This window comes from Dermacentor silvarum, chromosome 8, assembly GCF_013339745.2.
Source record: "Dermacentor silvarum isolate Dsil-2018 chromosome 8, BIME_Dsil_1.4, whole genome shotgun sequence".
Taxonomy (NCBI): Eukaryota; Metazoa; Arthropoda; class Arachnida; order Ixodida; family Ixodidae; genus Dermacentor; species Dermacentor silvarum.
Window position 1 is genome coordinate 99,660,659 of NC_051161.1, and position 21,787 is coordinate 99,682,445.

At 46.1% G+C, this 21,787-nt stretch overlaps 1 long non-coding RNA gene across 1 annotated transcript; it reads right to left on the reverse strand.

Annotated features, from left to right (window-relative positions):
• Positions 1 to 19,157: 19,157 nt before the first annotated feature.
• On the reverse strand, positions 19,158 to 21,453 carry LOC119462769 (uncharacterized). The gene is made up of 3 exons (XR_005194192.2): positions 21,420 to 21,453; positions 20,031 to 20,093; positions 19,158 to 19,448 (listed from the first exon to the last, which is right to left on the reverse strand). It is a non-coding gene; the product is annotated as an uncharacterized LOC119462769 (long non-coding RNA).
• Positions 21,454 to 21,787: the final 334 nt, after the last annotated feature.

Genomic DNA, 21,787 nt, shown 5'->3' on the forward strand with positions numbered 1-21,787 from the left:
GCGCTTGGAACCACGACAAAGAGAAGACGGTGCGAGTGTATACATGGCCGACGCGGGTCGCACAGCGGCAAATCTTTGAGAAACCCTTATTATCTACCTGACAGCCTACTAATATTGAAAATGGTGTTTATTGATAACTAATCTACTAAAAATGCATAACCAAGAGATGAGACGTATAAGCTTTTGCATAGAATGAAGCGATTTTGCATAAAATTCGGGAGCTAAGTTTTTGCACACGCAGATCTGTTGACGGACACGAAAAATGCATAGCACCCTAGCCATACACAGCTTCGCTGTAAAAAAGAGTCACCAGACCTTCCCTGTCGAAAAAAATTGCAGCAAGACCATACGTGTACCTGACCTACTACTTTCCCCCTAGTTACGAGGCGTGCACCACCGTTGTCGGATTCCTGGAGGGCAAGGCGAGGCTGTCGGAGATGTTCCGCTTCGTTTACCATAAACTCAGCGTCGGCGGCTCTTCGCTGACGATTGGCCTCAACATCCCGCTCCCGCAACTCAGGGTCCGAGGCTCGTCGCTGACGTTTCGCATGCGTTTCGAAAGCCCTCACGCTAGAATCAGCACGTCGACGACGAGCCCTTTCTCGAGCGAGTTCCCGGCGCCGTTGCTCAAACGCAGTCTGCTCTTCGGCGGAAGGCAGCACGCGCAGCAGCCTTCCCATCCGGCGCCTAAACTGATCTGAGGCGAGGGAAGTACGGCAAAGCGCGCCAACCCCCTTTCCTTAATTTTCCCTCCCGCGACACACCAAGCGGCCCTGATTGTCCGCGCGCATCACGTGATCCGGCACCGGTGCAGCATTCCCCACACCTGGGACGCCATCACGTAAAATGATTCCAAACTGTTTTGATTTCAATGTCTGCAATCAGCCTCCACAATTGGTCAAAACATTTTTGGTGCACGTCCAACTTCGCCCGTCTGTGAAGCGACGTCACGAAAACCGTGATAACTCCCCATCTGATATAACGTGTACACACTGATTATACATGATTAAACCACACAAAAGAAAAATAATCATTCATAATTTGACGTATTTTCACCATTAGCCCTGTACTCTTTGTCCAATGTTTTCTGGCTCAGCCCACTTCGCTTGTCTGTCACGTGACCTCACAAAACCGCGAAAACTCACCACGTCACTTTGACGTGTACGCGAAAAAAATGACTTAATAGGCCGAACAAAACTGTAAATTTTTCTGAATAGCCACAGACTGCCCCGTTCCGAAAGTCATAAAAGATGGCTGCCCGCCGATCGCTCAGGCCCTCGCTACTCGCACCTGCCGGTGAGCGTGTATTTATTTGCGCATGACAAACCTTCTTTCGTGACAGAAAAACGTTAACGAGCCCTTTCGGCATGCATACGACATCGCTCTGCCAACTCTTCCTTGCTGAGGATCCGTTTTAGCGGCATTCTTATCCTTTTGTTGCACGCCGGCGCGATTTTCGACCAGCCACCGCAAGCTAAGTAAGGCTAAGCGGACCGATCGGAGAAGCCCGCACCACCTTCTTCATTCGGTTATCTATTTTCACTGTGCTGGCTCGGCCCCATCGAAACCCTCTCCACTAGAGTGTGCTCCTCGCCTCTTGTCAGCCAATTAGGTAAGAAAAACCGCTGAGTGTAGACAATGTTATTGGTTTTGAAAGCGAACAAAGGTGACCGCTTATAAACGAGGAGAGTGTTTGGTTGGGTTGTTCAGACAACGCTGTGGGTCACCGCCCGATGCTTGCGTCGCTGGTTACGTAAATTTGACGTCAGGAGTTTGGAATCAAAACAGCTTAGAATCATTTTACGTTATAGCGCCCCTAATCTACTCTGGGAGCAGCCAGTTTTTTCAGCTTGACGCCACCACCACCACCACCGCCGACACTTGTGAGGCACTACAAGCTTCGCTTGAAAATTTCACCACCAATGCAGTCCATTCAGATTGTAGACCAGAGGAGCTGAACTGTGCGGCCCCGGTATGAGCCACACGTGATTTCTTTCTTTCTTTCTTTCTTTCCTTCGTTTTTTCTTTCCTTCTTTATTTCTTTCTTTCTTGTCCCAGGCTCATACCTGCATATCCCTGGCTCATACCCGCATATCCATCGCGGGTATACGCCACACGTGATTTTATTCTCGTTAATCGTGACGTAACTGAGGCGCATGTGATGGTATTGATGTCATGACCTATCTGTGTTGTAAGTCATACATTCGTACTCTTCCATGCCAATTTTGGTATACACCAAGTGAACGAGACGCGAGTATTCTACAGGTTTCTGATAGGGTTTAAGCGTGACACCACCACCACCGCCTACACTTGTGAGGCAAAACAAACTTCGCTTGAAAAATTATGGGGTTTTACGTGCCAAAGGTACGATCTGATAATGTTGCACGCCTTAGTGGGGGATACCGGAATAATCTGGACCACCTGGTGTGTTTTAAAGTGCACCTTAAAGTACACGGGTGTTCTCGTATTTCACCCCTATCAAAAGGCGGCCGCCACGGTAACGATTCGTTCCCGAGATCTTGTAATCAGCAGCCCAACACCATAGCCACTAAGCAACCACGGCGGGATATTAAGTAAATGGGCTTAGTAAATTGTGGTTAAGAACACAGATAATCATACGTGCGACCACGAGGGAATGTTTGGGAATGATAAGCGCTCTTTATTGAGAATGAGCATGCACGCATGCTTGATGTATGGCTTCAAAAGCAAACGTCATTTTCCAGTGAACGCTGTTTTAAGTCAACGCCATGTGTGTCGGCGCCCTCTTTCTTTGTCCTCCATGGGTAGCTCAGTTTTTAGGTACTAATGAGAAGGTATCGTGAACGCCTCCCTAGATGTAACTGATAACCTGCTTCCTTGCTGCGTGAAGTCGTGTTCGCCACTCTTCGAAGTGACGAGACGCCTGAGCAGGAGCACGTCCTTTTGGGATTGTGGCATGTCATGCGTGTGCCACGTGTGCTTCTCTGCATGTGCGGCGTGCGCTAGACGTTGCGGTGATGGTGTGATTGTACTACTACTTTGTGAAACATGAGAGAAGTAACTAGCCACGCCATTTGACCTCTGTGTGCCGGGGATCCGCGCCAACTATCCCAACGAGCCCCAGCTACCCATGTTCTCCTTCCCGAAGAACGACAACCACCATCATAAGTGGCTACGGGCAATACCACCTGCGAATATGAAGGGATGGGCGCTACAGAGATAGCTGAAGATATATTAAAAAAAAGCTCTTCTATGTGTAGAGCGACAATTTTTTTAAAGACATCATACTACTGTCCACGAAAAGGACCCACGTCAGCTTTCTTGACCACATGTCTCTATGCAGTTTCTCCTTCAAAATTTTGGAGTGGCGTTTCACTTTGCAGCATTTTTTATGGACACTGCTTGACTGTAGCGTTCCAAAAGACGCTCAAGAACTTCGCATAGTTTTATCGAGCGTAGAAAGTGGTATTAGGGTTGCAAAGCATATGTTGTTATTTGAGTTTAGTGATATGTTTTTTTTTTCTGTTCTTGTGTGACAACGAACGTTAGGCTTTCATTAATACGAGTAGGCAAGAGTGTCCAAAACTGCTGTAGATGTGACTTATGTAGTATGAAATAAAACTCCATCGGTGCTACAGAAGGTCCTTGATAAAAAGTTATAGTGAAATTCTGGGGTTTCAGGTGCCAAAACCACTGATTTTAATAGAATTGACAGTCCGTATTAAGTCCCTCCGGATTAATTTCGACCACCTAGGTTTCATTCACGTGTACGCATTGTACGGCACACTGGTGCTTTAGCATTTTGTCCCCTTGATGCTACCGGGATGCTACCGGGGATTCATATCGCGCCGTCGTACTGAGCAGCGCAACGGAATTAGCCACTACGCCACCACGGGGAGTGTCCTTGATAAGCTTCCCCAGGTAGCACGTCATACTTGTATTTACTGCACTTGTAATACCCAGAACTTGATATTGTGTAGTTTGCATACTGATTGATGTGTGATATGTATCGATACTTGAAATTCTTACTCTAACCCATCCCTTAACTGCTCAGGGGCCAACAGTATGTAGAAATAAATATAATGCAGTGTTGCAAAATCAGCTACATTTATTCAAGCTTAGGCTATCTCAGTGAATGTCACGAAAACAAAAAAAATAACATGTTTAGACCAAGAAAACAGAACGGTGTGGTAGCCCATGACTTTGTTTATCTAGGTAAAAATTATATTGCAGCAGGACATAAAAATCTTCATGTTATAGGTTCTTCACACTTGAGTGGTGACAGTCATGCGGATATCCTTGGAAAACCTTGCTGCCGTTATCGACGTAACTATGCTGTGTGAGAACAATTAAGGCCTTTACCATCAAGCTTCCAATGTGTCGTGCTCTGTTTGCCTCAGAATTTGTTTAAAAATTTAACGACACAGACCAACATGAAACCCTTTGTCACTTTGCACTATACCTGGTACCGTGGGCTGCCCTAGTTCATTTTTATCCGGTATTTGTCTTCCCTCTATCTGGTACCAGTTAATAGGGCCGTCATAATTCGAACTATATCCAGTAGTGGTGAAATGCCAAGATACGCATCGTGGACATGACCTAGTGGCGTCGAGAACATGCAAGCACGTGTACCGGGGCCGCTGCATGGTTCACATGCAGCGGCCCCGGTACACAGAAAAATAACAAATAAAAAAACACCTACGAATGCGCGAGCGCCACGCAAAACCTTTCTGCGAATCGGAAAATACCCAGTGAACCATTAATGTACCATAGATGTCCATAGAACATCATGTTTGAGACATTGCACACATCCTATAGATATCTATATTTCTCCAAACAACGTTACAAATACGTACCATGGATAATCTAAGTCCCATCCAGATCACGTTGCTCTAACGTTGAAAGGATGTCGCAGCTGGACATAAGTAACCTCTAATAGATGTTCTTTTTGGGGACGCAGGAGGTCCATAGAACATCTAGTTGATCTTTCCTGCTGACGCTATAATGAGCTGTATACCTGCTAGTGCCACATCAGATGTACTATTGAACGCAAATGAAATGCGAACAGCAGAGTGTGTGGCCAAAGCGTAACTAAAAGCACAGTGTGCGGCGGCGGCCAGCCAATTGTACACATGCATGTGGTTTCGATGCGGAGTGCGGGGCTGCTTGTCCTAGTGCGTATTACGTCACCTGTATTTTGTTGGAAGCTTGTATTCTCACCCCGCCATTGCAGAGCCATTCCTATCTGTGATTACTTTTAAGGTGGCTAGCACTGTTGTTGCGCATCCAATGCAATACATTTTTCGTGCTATTCAAATTACGATTAGACACTGGCAGCTTTGATGGTGGTAACAAAAGCAAAGCGATGCACGTTAACAAGCTGGGTGCATGCCAGCTATATCACGCTACAGATGTAGCGATGGTGCTAGGCACCATAACACTGTACTGTCAGGTGGGTATGGCACTGCCCGAGGAGAGATGAGAAAACAACTTTCGGACAAAATACGGGTGACGTTTATCGCAATATAGGGCGAGCAGATGTAGTTCTCTTCCTCGAGAACTACATCCCCACGCACGTGCACAACGACTAGCCGACGACATGACCTTTAGTTATGCTTCGGCCACACATTCCGCTGTTCGCATTTAATTTGTCCTCGATGGTACATCTGCTGGGGCACACTAATGGCACAGTTACCCCCATTGTCGGCATGTAGCTGGTGACTTTGCTTGAAATGTTGTGTTAACGTGTAAATGTGAAAATTAAACTGCAACACTAAAGGTGAAATCCTTAGATGGCTCAATGGTCGAAAAATCCGATGTCCAGCGTCGCAGCACCAAAATTCAATGGCACCAAAATTGGGGATTGAACCTTCGACCTTTGGTGTTAATTAGGTCGAAGCAAATTAAGGCACAGTTCATTAAGATAGAGTTAATTGAGGACCTCTAACCCACGGCCTTTGTTGGGAGTCGAAACCACTTGGAGATATGGGCGAACCGGCCACATCTCCAAATTATCTCCAAGTTGGATTCCAATTGACATGGTGAAGGTAGAGTCGAACCCACTACCTTGGGTGTTCATTAGAGCGAAGTTACTTAAGGCAATTACGGCAGAGTAAATTAAGGCTCTCGAACTTTGGTGGAAGTCGAACCCGCGACTTTTGGTGTTAAGACAAAGTTAATTAAGATACAATTAAGGCACTCAAACCCTCGACCTTTGGTGGGAGTAGAGCCCGCGACCATTGGTGTTAATTATGACGAAGTTAATTAAGGCACAGGTAATTAAGGCACTCGAGCCCACAACTTTGGTAGGAGAAAACAATAGAAGTAACAACGCATGCGAATGACAAATAATTTAATTAATGCTTCGTGAGTGTGCAGGCTTCTGCCTTCATCCCCTTCAGTGTTCGCTAAAGTGACTGTCAACCTTTATATATAGTTCTAGCGCTCATCAAAATGCGAAAACTGTGCTCGAAAAACCGTAAATCCGCATTTTGATCATTATGCATCATTACAAATCCTGCAATGGATAAATGAAAAATAGTGAGTTCAGTAAGCACTAGGTAAAGCACACCAGTGAAACTCACAATGTCGTACCAATGTTACTTTTTTATTTATACAACTGATAAAGCTTTATTACATAAATGATCGGCCCCCAGCCACGCACATGTGTGAAATTATTCATTACATGTTCTCGCTGTACACAAACAGGTTAAACGCGGATCTAAAAAAGAAAAAAAAACACGTAATCAAACACAGATTCTTGCAAATTAAACTTTATTAGAACACAAGTAACGAGTAGGCACAACATGACTAACGAGTAGGCTCAAAATGACTAGTAGGCACAGTGCCACAATTATAATTAAAAAGAATAAAACTGATTAGTAAGAGGTAGTATCACATACTAATTAATGACCAAAAGTGCATGGCCTGCTTGCCAGCACCTGCTTCTGGGGCCACCGGATTCAAGATAGAAAGCCAGTACTTTCTAGCTGCATTGAAAAATATATGGTAAAAGAAATTCCACGCAAGCAGAATCCAGAGATGGAATGTTCATCTTCATAGGCAACTTGGTCAGGCAGCTTCTCAGATCACAAAAGTGCCAATAACATAATGCTGCCAGAGACTTAGAGATAGGCATTGCAAATGAGAAATATCCCTGACACTTGAAGAGGAACGCTGGAAACCAAGCGATACAAACATGTGCGAAAATTAACCATCAAAACATTGCCTCAAGAACATTCCCGTAAGCGCTCCGCAAGGCGAACAAACGTACCACAAATAGCAGTCAGAAGCACAGCTCTAAATTTCAGCACGCAACTGTACAGTTCTGCCTAGTATATACGTACTTGGGCCATGATGAACCGCACAAAAGTCGAAAAGACACAAATAAAGCACACGCTGCTCGCGCCCGGGACCACAGAATAAAGCCCGGAACATTGCTGCGCACTTGCATCGAGGCGCGTGTTACTGAATTGATATCAGTGGCGATTCGAAGTCAAAGCTATTGCGAGTTCAAGCTTCTTTTTTTCTTTATAAACTATCGTAATACATCAGCAAGTTAAAGGTTACGTATTTTCAACAATGTACTAATAGATATAATTGAAAAATAAAGCATCTTTGTATGAGAAAGAAAATGACGTAACCGAGACCGAAACCGTAGCGGAAAAATGGCGAAAGTATTGGCTTTTGCGCGCGGTGTCCGGCAGCAACGTTACTAGACCTCCAGCAGTGCGTGCAAAGGTCGTGCTAAATTGCAAAATAATTAATTTGATGCTTTTGCTCTCATAGCTTCCCATTGTTAGGCATTAGAGACAATTTGCTTGTATTTCTGCGGCATAATGCGTGCATCGACTCATACCGCACAATGTACGATCAATGCACGAGAGCTTTGAATGTGCAAGAGATGTCCAAATCATAAGGACATTCGACGTCCTCTGGATGACCCTTGACTGCCACGTACTAGTCGAACATACTATATATGTAAACTGGACGTCTTTAAATGTCTTGGATATTTGGTCTTTTGTGGTACATCCAATGGATATTTGTGGTTCACTGGGTAACGCCTGGCTGAAGCAGCCAACAGAAGGGGAAGAGGCACGTTGGGAAAGCAGACAGAGCTGAGAAGCGGAGGAAGGAAGACGCGTTGGCTTGGGTCGAACGTCAACGTTCGGGAGGCCAACAGATGTCGGAGGGGTCCGGTCGAGCGTGAACGCACGAAGGGACCTCTAGGCGACTCGTCTTCCGCTCCTGTCAACCAGCCGACCTACGGACCTACGAACCTGAGTACGCGAGGGCTCGCCTACTGTCTCCGCTGCTGCCGTTCATGCAGCACCATCATCCTATACCAACACCAGTTGGTCATGTCGCATGATCTGCAGCCAAACGTGGCAGCACCCGCTGCTGTCCCTGCTTAGACGGTCACCACCCCTACAAAAGAACCCCCCCCCCCCCCCCTCCGGCGTTCGCTGGAATTCGCCGAAACGGTGTTGAGGAATGGCTGGCAAGAGTACGACCGCATGAGTGCCGTAAATCATTGGGATGATTCTTCAAAACTTACCCACGTCGCATGCTATCTCACGGGTGTTGCTAAGACTCGGTTCTTCAATCATGAGCTAGATTACCCGTCTTGGACATCGTTTACACGTCAACTATGCCATATTTATCGAACCCTTCTGTCCGCTCAGATATTGCGAAGAAGCAGCTTGCTCAGCGTGTTCAGTACACCGGCGAGTCTTTCACTTCTTACATAGAAAACGTCCTCGGCCTCTGCCTCCGCGTCAATAGCTCAATGACGCAGAATCACCATGTGCGCCACCTGCTCAAAGGAATCGGGCCAGTGGCCTTCAATGTTCTCACGGTTCAGAACCCCACAACCGTGGCCTGTCGGCCAAGGTTGTGGGGTTATATTAGTACGTGTCAGCACCTGGATGTTGTTCAGACAATGCGCTTGCAACCTGACATGCCTGATCTCAGGACTACCAACGACTGCTAGCTACGTGCACTACTCTGCTCTCTCATTCAAGAGGAACTGCATGCCCAAGCTTAGCCATGTCCTATGGAGGTCCGTACGATACTTCCTGGTGCTAGTATACGCAATCTCGTGAGGGAATAACTGGCTTCCATGACGTGCGCACCAGTCCCGAGCCCGCATGCCATGCCACCGCGAACTTATGCTCAGGCTGCCGCTATTGTGCCAACCGCCCAGCCATGTCTTCAACAGCCGCCCGCAGTGCAGGGTTCGTAGAGTCAGCGCCTCCTATATAAAGGAGGCGCTGACTGAGTCCTCTTACACTGAGAGCATCGCCTCAGTCTTACAACCCCTGGCGTCCTCTTCAACTGGTCTGCTTCTATTGCTGCATTCGTGGCCATATTTCAAGGTTTTGTGGACGTCGTCAACCAAGACGAAAGGCGTGGCTATGACGATCTTGAATGGGATGAGTTTTCTGCCACTGGACCTAACCATCGTCCTTCTTACCCGACTTAATCACGTCGTTCACCATCGCCGCCGAACTTCGGCGCGCCACTACTTCCCGTTTCCCGCGCCGTCGCTCTCCTTCACCAATTCGGCGCTCCTCTTCGCCACTTCGGTCCGCTCCTTCAACCTCAGATCATCACCCGAAAAACTAAGCAGTGCGGCTTCAGGAGGGAAAGCTGCATCTTTTGGACTGCATCAAACTCCTCCGGGGCGCCCGTCAAATGTACTGTTGGTGTGCTTAGAATGTGTACGAACAGAAGCCCTGTTGGACACACGCGCATCACTTTCTGTTATTAGTTCCGACTTGTGCTCCCACTTGAGAAAAGTGAAGACGCCATAATGTGGCCCTCCTCCTCCGTTGTGCACACGCAGTTCTTCTTCAACTCTCCGATGTTAGCTCAGCGCGAGTTTTTATTGATGGCATCCTTCACCATATTCAATTTATCGTGCTGTCTTCGTGTGCTCACCCACTAATCCTGGGATGGGACTTCCTCTCATGAGGGTCGGCTTTGATAGCTTGTCGTCAACCATTGATTAAAATCACGGCAACTGAATTCTCCTCTAATATCGACACCCACAGCCTGGGTTTCATCACAACTGCCCATTGTTTCATTCCCTGGGCGATGAGGATATTCTTACACTAACTCGCAATAGTATTGTTAATGGTGACGTGTTATTTGTACCTTGCGGTCACTGCATACCTAACGGACTTACCATTCCTCCTAGCCTGGTGCGTTTTCCCGACAGTAGAGCTTTGGTCACTTCACTTAACCCAACTTCTTTGCCAGTTCTACTTCCCTAGGGCATCACCTTGACTTGCTTTTCTGAAACCGAACATTTTTCACTGGTTCCCCTTTGCACTAAAACACAACCTTTCTCTGGCACTTCTGATGATCATGCTGCGACCCGCTGCTTTACCTGCCAAGATAATCGAGACCTGACTGCTCCGCAGAAGAAACAACTTTTAGCCTTTCTTCAGAAACACAGCGTTTCGTTTGACGTCCCCTCCACGCTTCTGGGGCGCCCTTCCATCAGGGTACATCGCACTGACACCGACGGCAGCTCCATTGTGCGCCGCCGCCCATAGCGCGTGTCTTCCGCGGAGCGGAAAATCATAGAGGACAACGTTGCTGACGTGCTCCAATGAGACATCATCCGCCCAACGCCTAGCTCATGGTCGTCGCCAGTTGTGTTTGTCTGGAAGGACGGCTCTGTTTGATTGGCGCCGATTATCGAGCCCCTTTGCTACATCCGATGCCACGAATTGACGATGCCCTTTACATCCTTCAGGGTGCTCAACATTTCTCAAACCTCGACCTCCGGTCAGGGTTATCGCAAATACTTATGCACGAAGCGGATAAGGACAAGATAGCCTTTGCAACACCCGACGGTCTTAATGAGTTTAACGTAATGCCTTTTAGTTTATGCAATGCTCCTGGAGCATTTGAACGGATGAATGACACAGTACTGCGTGGCCTCAAGTGTAAAACTTCTTTGTGTTATCTGTACGACATGGTTATTTTTTCTTGCCCGATTCTTCTGCACCTTCAGCGTTTGGACGTAGCTTTGGCAGGTCTTTCCTACGCTGGACTACAGCTCAACGCAAGAAAGTGCCACTTCACCAGCAATAATATCAAAGTGTTGGGTCACCTTGTCAGTAATGATGGCGTGCGACCAGACTCCGACAAGGTTGATGCGGTGCTTCGCTTCCCTCGCCCAGAAAATCAAAAACACTTACGTAGTTTCCTTGGCCTGGCGTCTTACTCCGGCCGCTTCACCAACCAATTCGCTGCCATTGCGTTTCCACTTCACAAGCTGCTCACATCGTGCACTGCGTTCAATTGGACAAACGGCGTGAGTTTGCTTTCCAAGCCCTCAAACGTGCATTAGCATCAGACCCAGCCATTCATCACCTCGATGAGAACGTACCTACTTTTCTACACACCGACGATAGCGGCCTAGGAGTCGGTGCTGTCCTTTTATTGAGTGGTAGCAATTCTTGAGAGATAGTTGTTGCGTGGGCCAGCTGTGCTCTCACGGCAGCGGAGCAGAACCATTCAATCATCGAGCGGGAATGTCTCGCAGTAGTTTGAGCCGTACAAATGTTTCGACCATAGCTTTCTGGACGACACTTCACGGTAATTACTGAACATGACCCCCTATGCTGATTACCGTGACTGAAAAATTTGTCTGGACACCTTGGCCGCTGGGTACTCCATTTGCAAGAGTACAATTTTTACGTTGTGTGCAAGTCTGGCAAAAAATATCAAGATGCCAGCGCTCTCTCTCGCTGCCCCCTGCCCCAATCATCTTCGAGATACTCCCTTCATTCTTCGTCACGTGATGATGACGCCACATCGTCGCTTGTGTTATAATCACTAGCCGCTTCTGAGCCGGTATCTTCCAATGATTGCGCTACGTTTGCTTCACGTCAACGCGACGATCCCTACTACAGCCGCATTATTCAACGTCTGTCTGTGTAGAGCTTCTCCTCCACCTAATGCCAGATGGCGTCGCCAACTACGGCAGTTTGAACTCGAAAACACTATACTGTTCCGTTAGGTTTATAATACCGACGGACACAAATTGCTTCCAGTTCTACCATGTTCACTGACTGCGTTCGCAAGTCCTCGAAGCCTTTCACGACGACCCATCCGCTGGCCACTAGGGGTTTCACAAGACGTACAGTCTTATTAGAAGCGGGTTCTTCTGTCCTGGCCTGTCTACCTTTGTGGCCTAGTACGTCGCTTCGTGCACACTTTGTCAATGCTGGACACGATCCACTATACCCCCTGCTGGCCTTTTACAACCACTATCATGTCCCGAGACTCCTATCCCAACTTCGTTGGGATAGACCTGGTTAGAACTCTTTCCATAATGCCAGCAGGTCATCGATGGATCGTGGCAGCTGTCGATCATCGTACATGGTACGGAGGGACCACTCCTCTGCACTCGAATTCTGCCTCAGACGTTGCCGCCTTCTTTCTGCAAGCTATTTGTTGTGTCATGGTGCACCTTACGTCTTGCTGCGTGATCGCAGCAGGGCTATACACCAATCACACAAAACCCTGAGTATAAGAGAATAGTCGAGGGAAACAAAGTACATCGTAACAGTTTAGCTGAGCTACGAGCCGAGTTTGAAGCTTTTAAGAGCATGGTGAATAACGGCAAATCACAGCAACCAATACAAATTGCGGAATACACATCCAAAGCACCGCAGAAACCACTGCATCATAGTGCCACCTCAAGCGCTCAATCGGTAACGCTGGAACAATTAGCACAAAACATGCAGCTAATGTTCGCAGAGAAACACAAACTCAAGCGAACAGTGGAGGATGCACAAACAAAAGCAGCAGCCGCACCCCGCAAAAGCGTCAGTCAGCGCGGGAGCACCTGCCCAGACACCGAAAGCCACAGATCACACCAATAGCAATACTACTATCCATGGCTAACACTACAAACAACAGAAAGACCGAACACATTGAAATTTGACAATGGAAACGCAAGAAATTGGCTAACTTCATGCACTATGTGGAATCGGCGCGAATCCCTCCAGACGTTATCCATATTAGGTAAACACAAGCAAACACTCAAAGGATACGAGCTTTATGCTCACCCGGATCACCCTCAAGTCTCCATGTATACCAAAAAGGATGTCGCGATTAGCGTGCAATATTTCTTTCAGGGGGGGGGGGGGGGCGCTATCCAGAATCAGACAATCACGGTTTGGCCACAGCATAGAGGCAAACCGAAAACAATTGTTAACATTTATAGTCCTCCCGGAGAGAAACAGACGGATTTCGAAAACGTGGTGGCCACCGCGATGCGACTTGCTCAAGGTAGGGACAAAGTCGCAATTGTTAGTCGCAATAAAGTCTCCTAATTGTTAGGAGACTTTAATGGCCGTCACTTTAACTGGGGCTACTGTAGAGACAATCCCAAGGGCATCTTGTTAGCGGACCTCGGAGAGCGCTACGCACTTTTCCAACTAACCCAAACCGGATCTCTCCGCGCGAATCGGAAACAGTGTGTCCAAGGACATCTCCCCGAACCTCACGTTCACCAACAACGGAAATGAGACGAGATGTACGAAACTAGGTGCGAACCTTGGAAGCGAACACAATATTTTAAGGATATCGGTTAATGCAGCCAAGATTCCAAGAGCTATTGGCAACGCAAGGCTATCTGACTGGACCAAATTCCGTGAAAAACAAAAAAATATCGACAAAGAAACAGAACAGACATGGGAGACTGGGCTGAGCGGATCAGAGTTATCCACGCTGGGGTCACGAAAACGATTGAAATGACAACGGAGACTCTAGCCGCAGACGGTCAACTCCTGCATCTCTGGGAAGCCCGGAGAGGTCTCACAATAAGATGGAAAAGGCAGAAGCTTAATCGAAAACTTCGGATTCGCATAGCTCAGCTTGCACAGGAAGCTAACGAATACCCACGAAAGGTAAGCGACAGCAATTGGCGCCAGTTTAGCGACTCGCTTCGGGGCACGTTCACTACAAAGAAAACATGGCACATTCTTCGAAGTATGATTGACCCAGGAGGAACAAAAATAGCCATGAACCGCACACTCAAGCGTCTGTAAAACGAGTTTAAAGGCAGGGACGCCGACATGATAGAACAAAATTAAGCAGATATATGTAATAACGGCCCCGACCGGGATATCTACCAAGCCCGTTTACGAAGGACAGGACGAACGAGAACTGCACGCCCCCATAACCTTTGAGCAGGTTTACGCAGCGGCACATTCCTTCAGGAAAAACCCCACCCCAGGGATCGATCAGGCCACGAACGCAATGATTCGCAATGTAAGTGACGACACGCAAAGGGGCTTGACCGAATTCTTTAACAACACGGTCTCGAACAGAGGACGGCGTGCCCCCCAAAGAATGGAAGGAAGCCAAAGTAATCCTCATTCCGAAACTATAGGCAAGCCCCGTAACATCAACAACCTTCGACGCATCTCCTTAACGTCATGCGCAGGAAAACATTTAGGTTGTGCAGGTCCGGCTCTAGAATCGCCTAAAACTAAACATGCTCCCCTCCAACATGTTCGGTTTCCGACCCCCGTATCGGCGCAGGACGTTTTTCTACTACTAAAGGATGTGGTCTGGCACCTCAACAGAGGTTCGGACAACAAATTTGTATTGGTATTGGACATCAAAAGACCTTCAACACCATCTCCCACCACACTTCTTTGCAGGGACTGCAAGCGGTAAACTGCGGAGCACGAATTTAAAGCTAAGTGCACTTGTTCTTCAGTGACCGCACGGCTACAATCGGACAAGGCTCCACGAGGTTCGACACCTTCTGCTGTCCCAAAACAGGCACCCCTCAGGCAGCTATACTCTCTGTGTGCGGATGAGAAAGCTAGCCCTGGAGCTAGATAAACACCCGAATCTCGGCTGTGTGACATATGCCGATGACATCACGCTTTGGGTTCACCAGGGGTCCTACGGGGACAAGCAAGACACTCTTCAAAAGGCTAAGATGCAGTCGTGGAAAACACCACGGTGGCGGACATGGCGTGCGCACCCGAGAAATCAGAACTCACACAGGTGAGTGCTAAATACGCGAGAAAGAAAGACTGGGTGCCAATCACTCTGACTCTCGACGGGGCGCCGATTGGAGAAGTGGAAACACTGAGAATATTGGGGATGTGGATACAGCAGAACGCTGGAACAACACACACCCTTCAAAAACGAAAGGCGGTCACCGGATACTTTGCCAGGATGATACGGAGAGTGGCAAGAAGCAGGCACGGCCTAACTGAAGGAGAGACCATCAGCCTGGTCCGCGCATTCGTAATCACCCGGATCACATATTCCCTTCCTTATCAGGCCTTGACGAACCAAAAGATAATACAGGCAATCACAATAATCAGAAAAGCCTTCAAAGCGGCCCTTGGTCTTCCCGAATGCGCTAGCACAGAGATTCGAGGGACTATGCCTGCACAATACTTTTGACGAGTACGCAGTCGCGACGTTATATGCTCAGAAAGAACGACTTTGTTCTTCAACTAAGGGCAGGGAAGTATTGGCGAGGTTAGGCTTTACACTGGGGCCCCAGTATTGCGGAGAGGAAACGGTACAGATAGACCGCAATCTTTGATCGCACATCGCGGTGGCCCCAATTCCCAATAACATGCACCCCAAGTACCATCCCGGACGACGCAGAGCAAGGGCAAAGACTCTTCAAAAACGTTTCGGCATGGGACCGGGAGTGTATTACAAGGATGCTAGTTGAACCCGCTCCGACACGTTCACCGTAGTCGCTACGTGTCAGAACAACGTTACAACAGTATCCTTCAAAACCTCCTCGGCATGCGTCGCAGAGGCTGCAGCCATCGCCTTGCCCATTCAGGATGCCGAGCGCCAAACCAATTCGGCTGTCATATTATCTGACTCATAAGCAGCTTACCGCCTGTTACTAAATGGGACGGCACCCCAGTCAATTATCAAAATTTTGGGAAATCGACTAGAAGGGCAGCACACTATCATATGGTGTCCAGCACACGAGGGACCGGCAGGTAACGCGAGGGCAGACCGTATTGCTCGAGGATTAAACGTCCGAGCAACGGCAGGGCCAAGCGACGACCTTCCACCGAATTCTCGTGGCACCCTTTTACAGCAAAGGCAGCAGCGGAGAGGTTTTGTACATCCTCATTCGGCTTTGAACAGCCAACAGGAGAGGGACTGGTGTCGTATTGAGACGAATACATACCCATAGCTGCACCACCTTCACAGAATACACCCCACGAGGTTAATATCACCGCCTATCGATCGCCTATCGAAAAGAGGCTTTTGGCACTTGCATTATATTTAGACTTAAGTAACCTTTGATCACCTAATTCATGAATTATTATTAAATAAATTAAAATGATATGGATTTAGAGGAATCTCACTCAAACTTATTCAGTCGTATCTGAGTACCGGGTCTCAGTACGTTGAAATAAACGGCTTTATATCGCGCACACAACCAATTAAAACCGGAGTGCCACAAGGCAGCATTCTAGGGCCTGTATTATTTTTATAGTACAGCAATGACATAATCAACATTGACAAAGATTGTAAATTCATAATTTATGCTGATTATTGCACACTATTTTTTACTGGAAAAATGTTAGGTACACTCGAGCCGCTAGCAGCAAACACCCGTTATTAGCTTCGCGATTGGTGTACTAAAAATAATTTAACGCTAAATGAAACAAAAAGAAAATGTGTCCTTTTTCGCGCCCTTGGCACATCCCTACAATTACCTAACCATATTACCCTAGGCCCATACAAAATTGCAGTAATGAAATCAATTAAGACGCTTGGAATAATTTTAATGAAGATGTATCCTGGAATGAGCAAATAGATCAGATTAACTTAAAGCTGAGACGCGTGGTTGGTGCTTTAAGTGGTTGTCGATGTCGTTTGCATCTTACCCTAAAGCTTCTTATTTATCAAGCTCTCTTCCATCATCACTTGAGCTACTGTGCTTTAATACGGGGAAACACTACATTAACAAATTTGAATAAGCTAACAATACTTCAGAAAGGTAGGATGGATAACCAGTGGGCCATTAGGGTTACAGAATGGATACCAATAGAAGGGAAACGCAGTCGAGGACGGCAGAAAGTCAGGTGGGATGATGAGGTTAGGAAATTCGCAGGCGCAAGTTGGAATACGCTAGCGCAAGACAGGAGTAATTGGAGATCGCAGGGAGAGGCCTTCGTCCTGCAGTCGACATAAATATACGCTGATGATGATGATGATGACTTCAGAAAAGAGCTATTAGGGCAATAGAAAACATACCGTACCTTGATCACACCAGACATCTTCTTGTTGAGCATAAAATTGTTATGGCGAATGAATATATACAAATGTAGGCTGCTATAATCCTACATTAGTGCAAATAGCGGGAAGCTTGACACATTTCTTACACTTGCAAATCTGGAAATACTCAAAACATTTACTTCAATTGGTACAAACCCCCCGGAAAACTCCATTCTCGCGCACTATTTACGGAACGCAAAGGCGTAGCCACACATTACCAAGCACTCTTAACGCATATGAACAGCAAGATATTGAAATCAAAACACTAAACGCCACCAATGTAATTATTTGTTTTTGTAACTGCGCATTCCTTAAATTGTATTGATGTTTATCATTATGTTTTTACTAAGCATAGAACTACGATGTCATTTGTCTTCTCTTGCTTTATTCTGTGCGAACATGATGTTACATGTACTATTAATATTTTTCTAACTAGTGTATTTTAATTATTTATTTCGCTTGGATGTTTACCCTGTCACTTTGATTATTGCTTGTAAAATTATTCGCTTTTTGCATGTATATGTACCATGTCATTGCTCCTACAGGATGTACGCGTGCTTGGCCAAGCTGCAGTATCCGCAGCTTTTTCGCCGTCTCCCGTTTTTCACCGATGTTTTTGTTTGGTGAAAATAAACACACTGACTGACTGACATCGACGAGTGCCCGATGTGCACAGACATACCAAAACTAATAGATATCACATGTGAGTGTCCCAAGAGGCCTCCGCACATATACACAGCCCAATAGTACTCAAATAGCCACTCATGAGGAAAAGGCAGTGGCAAGCATGGCTTACGGACGAGGGCCGGGAGAGCCAATCGGCTCTTCTGGACCAAATCCAGCGAGCCGCTCGTGCCAGCAGAGCACTGAAATAGGGGCCACAACCAGCGCGCCTTCTTTTAATTATTTATTTTCAATAAATTTTTACTCAGACACCCGGTCGTCGTAATGGGGAGGCCGTTTTCGATAGTATGAGTCATTGTTTGAGGGGGTATGAACCATTCATTTCAAATAATGGCAAGCAGCAATGACAGGCGAATGGCAGGGGAACCACGCCGCGGACCAAACTCGAGGCGTCATCGAATTCCAGCGATAACGGCGGACAGCGGGCAGACCATCAATGACGCCTTTCTCGCCGTCGCAGCCGAACGTGTGCGTTACCTCATTAAGAAACACAAACATGCAACCAATAATTGCAAAATACAATATTGAATCGTGAGGATTAGCCCAGTCATAAACACCGGCGCCTCACAGATTCAGCTTCACTGGTTAACCATCTGTACGGAGTGCTTCGACGGTGATTTTTACGTTCGGCCACTCGTTTCGCACACGAGGGCTTATTATTAAATCGGCAGGTGCATGTATCTCGTTGGCTGTCGTTTCGCGTTTATTCATATAAAACGCACAGAGTGCACGTGGTACTGCGCTGCCCCTAGGATAGGACCAGGTAAACGTAATTATAGCACGAACATTACATTTAGATGTATACTGCAAGAAAAAAAAAAGCTGAAAAAAAAACTTGTCAAACATGCAAAGGAAAGAGAGTGATATGGTTCATACTTATTTTTTTTACCTTGAATATAGGCTAACCTAAGTTTAACCACATTTTGATTTAATACAAAAAGATACCCTAATTTCTGCTTCTTAAGGTACACAGCATTCTATATAAATGTATAAAAAGAAACACGATGTACTTTGCCAAGCATATCGAATGTGGAAGTTGTTGGCACTTTGGTTAATCCCTTCATAAAACTGGGCGGAGGAATTCACGTGCAACTTGTGTCATTTTAACCACTACGAGACCACCCAGAAGCGTCGCAGAAAACGCACTGCTCTCGAACTGGCATAATTGGCAATATTCGCTCTGATGTAATATTTCCGGCCACTTTAAATGTGTCGAAGTTTTCTGAAAAGCTATATAAGATTCATGTATTTGTAAAACTATACTTGAACAAGCTGCGCTTTTGATTACTCTATAGGTGGAGAACAGGATAATGTCTCTATTTCGACATTTTATTAAAAGCAAAGAGTGGTTCATCAGTTTGTCTCTGCAGGCATGATCAGAGCAGTGCTTCACTTCTTGCGAAAGCCAATTCCTCCAGTTCCTCCAACCCCGCCTCCAAGAGCAGCAGCTTCATTGGGAAGCATGATGAGCACACCTGGAAAGTAAAAAATAAAAAATCATTTTATATATTAAGATGATGAATCTTATTGTATAGACCTCATTCTGTCTAACGAGGTTTTTAAGGTGACTCTATTCAGGTAGACGGCTGGTAATTTATCATAGACGTTTGCATGCACTAGTTGCAACCACAGTTTTGGACATTCACGGCCTGAGTTCCCAATGTTTAAAAAGACATCATATAAAGAAAATTAGCAAGATTTCTGTATTTTCTGCAGCAGTCCTCAATGTAACAGCGGAACAAGTAGCCACTGCAGATATTCTTTCCCAATTAATGCATATTTCATACTAGAAAATCCTCAAGCGCGCCATAGAAAACATCGTAGTTCGTTCTTGATGTGCTAGGCTTATTAACGACTTGTACACGTCCGCCACATTGTCTACCCTCTATAAGCTCGATATCAATTACTGACATATCTTGTGTGATGCTTCTTTACGATCGTGTGGCTGTAGGAAATATTTGTATGCTTTACGCTTTCGTGAGAAAACTTATTAAAGTGCTGGAATGCTAAATTTATTTGAAGGTTAAAAGTTAAAGCATTTGATAATCGAAGGATACCTATAGCAGCGGCGACCCACACAAGGACGTTTGCTCCCAGTAGACCATTCATGATGACTCGTGCTGAAAAATGTATGTTCATTAGTGACAGCATTCAGGTATTACAGAAATCCTTCACAATGAAATTTTTATAAAGCGCGCTATACCGACAAGAGGTCCACCGCGGTATAAGCAACTACGGTGTCAGGCGTAGTATTTGGCATCGATGTCCTCGCAGCTAGGAGATAATCTTTCACGGAATCAGCAAGCGTGAGAAAAACTGCATTCTTGCGCCCTCTGACGATGTAAGGGCAAAGCGTGAAGGCGTGGCATTGCGCATGCTCCACTTTTCTTTTTTGTGCCTGCCAACGCACAATGCTAGATGCTTACATCGGCACAGGGCACAAGAGTGCGTTGTGGCAGGTGTTCACAGCTGCCGCAAAAATTTTTTCCGCGTACGGAAAAAAACGTTTTGCAGTTCAAGTGTGCTATCATGTGATGTTTCTTGTCGATTTCCTCGATGGCAGCAAGGCCGTAAAAAATTAAATTCTCCGGCTTGATGTGTCAAACCACGACTGGAACTTCAGGCACGCCGCAGTGAAGAACTAGTGAATAATTTTGACCACCTGAGATTCTTTACCGGGCGCCCAATGCACGGTACATAGGCGCTTTTGCATGTCACCCCCATCCAAATGTGTCTGCCGCCACGGGGATTCGATAGCGCTCCCGAGTGCTTAGTTGCACAACGTTATAGCAAATAAGCAAACCTGGGCTAGGTTAGTAACAACGGCTTTCAACAGCAGTTCAAATACCTTTCCTTGAAAGAAGACAATAGATTTGACAGTTGCAACAGGTAAAACAGCTACAAGTACTTGCACAAGTGCTAATTACTGGTAATATTTGTTAATTTGTTTGTGAAAAGCCTCGCTTCTAGTAATTCTCATTCCAAAGAGTAGAAAAAGAATGTAAAATTTTTAAAATCGTCATAATGACGCTCGAATTACAGACGTGTCATACCTAATACCGACACTCGATTGAGTGCGCTTCCTATTTGGCCCGAATAGCTGTGAATGGTAAACTATTACAAAGCATTAAAGCTAATATTATTTCGACTTTATTTCCTTCTTATCAAGAAAGAAACTTTGATATATATCTTCGATATATATCCTTTTGATATATATCCTTTACAACGTAGACAACTATTGAGTTTAAAGTAATACTACTACCATTTGGTAAGTATTGTCGACGGAAAATCGTGCTGTCTTGTGCACTCACAAGCCAAAATGCTCAGTTCATTTCTATGCTGCAAGCGTATCGTCTTTAACACGCTAGTCTTTCCTGACTGAAAAACAGTTCTTTCTTTAGGCAATGCATTCTAATAGAAGCTCCTGTAGAACATGGTTTACTCACCAGATTTGGATGCCGAAGCTTTCGGTCTCAATAGAAGGTTGGGATACAAAAGCGTACGCCCTGGTGGTGCTTATATACTACCTCCAGCCAGCGTGGTAACCCAATTTAGCAGCAATTAAGTGAAGTGTCATCCACGTTTTAGAAGAAAGCACTGTGCCTGTGAGTGGTAGAATTTCCACTTGACAGCTTTCATTTACAAACCCATCAAAAAAGTGAGCACTGGATAGTGGACGTAAACAATATAGAAAAGCTGTGTCACAGTTTTGCTAATTGAAAGACGAGCGATCGCTATAACAGAAAAAGTTGTTACTTTTTCGGGTTACATCCCAGAGAAGATGTACAATAAAGATGATCAGTGAAGCAAGAAC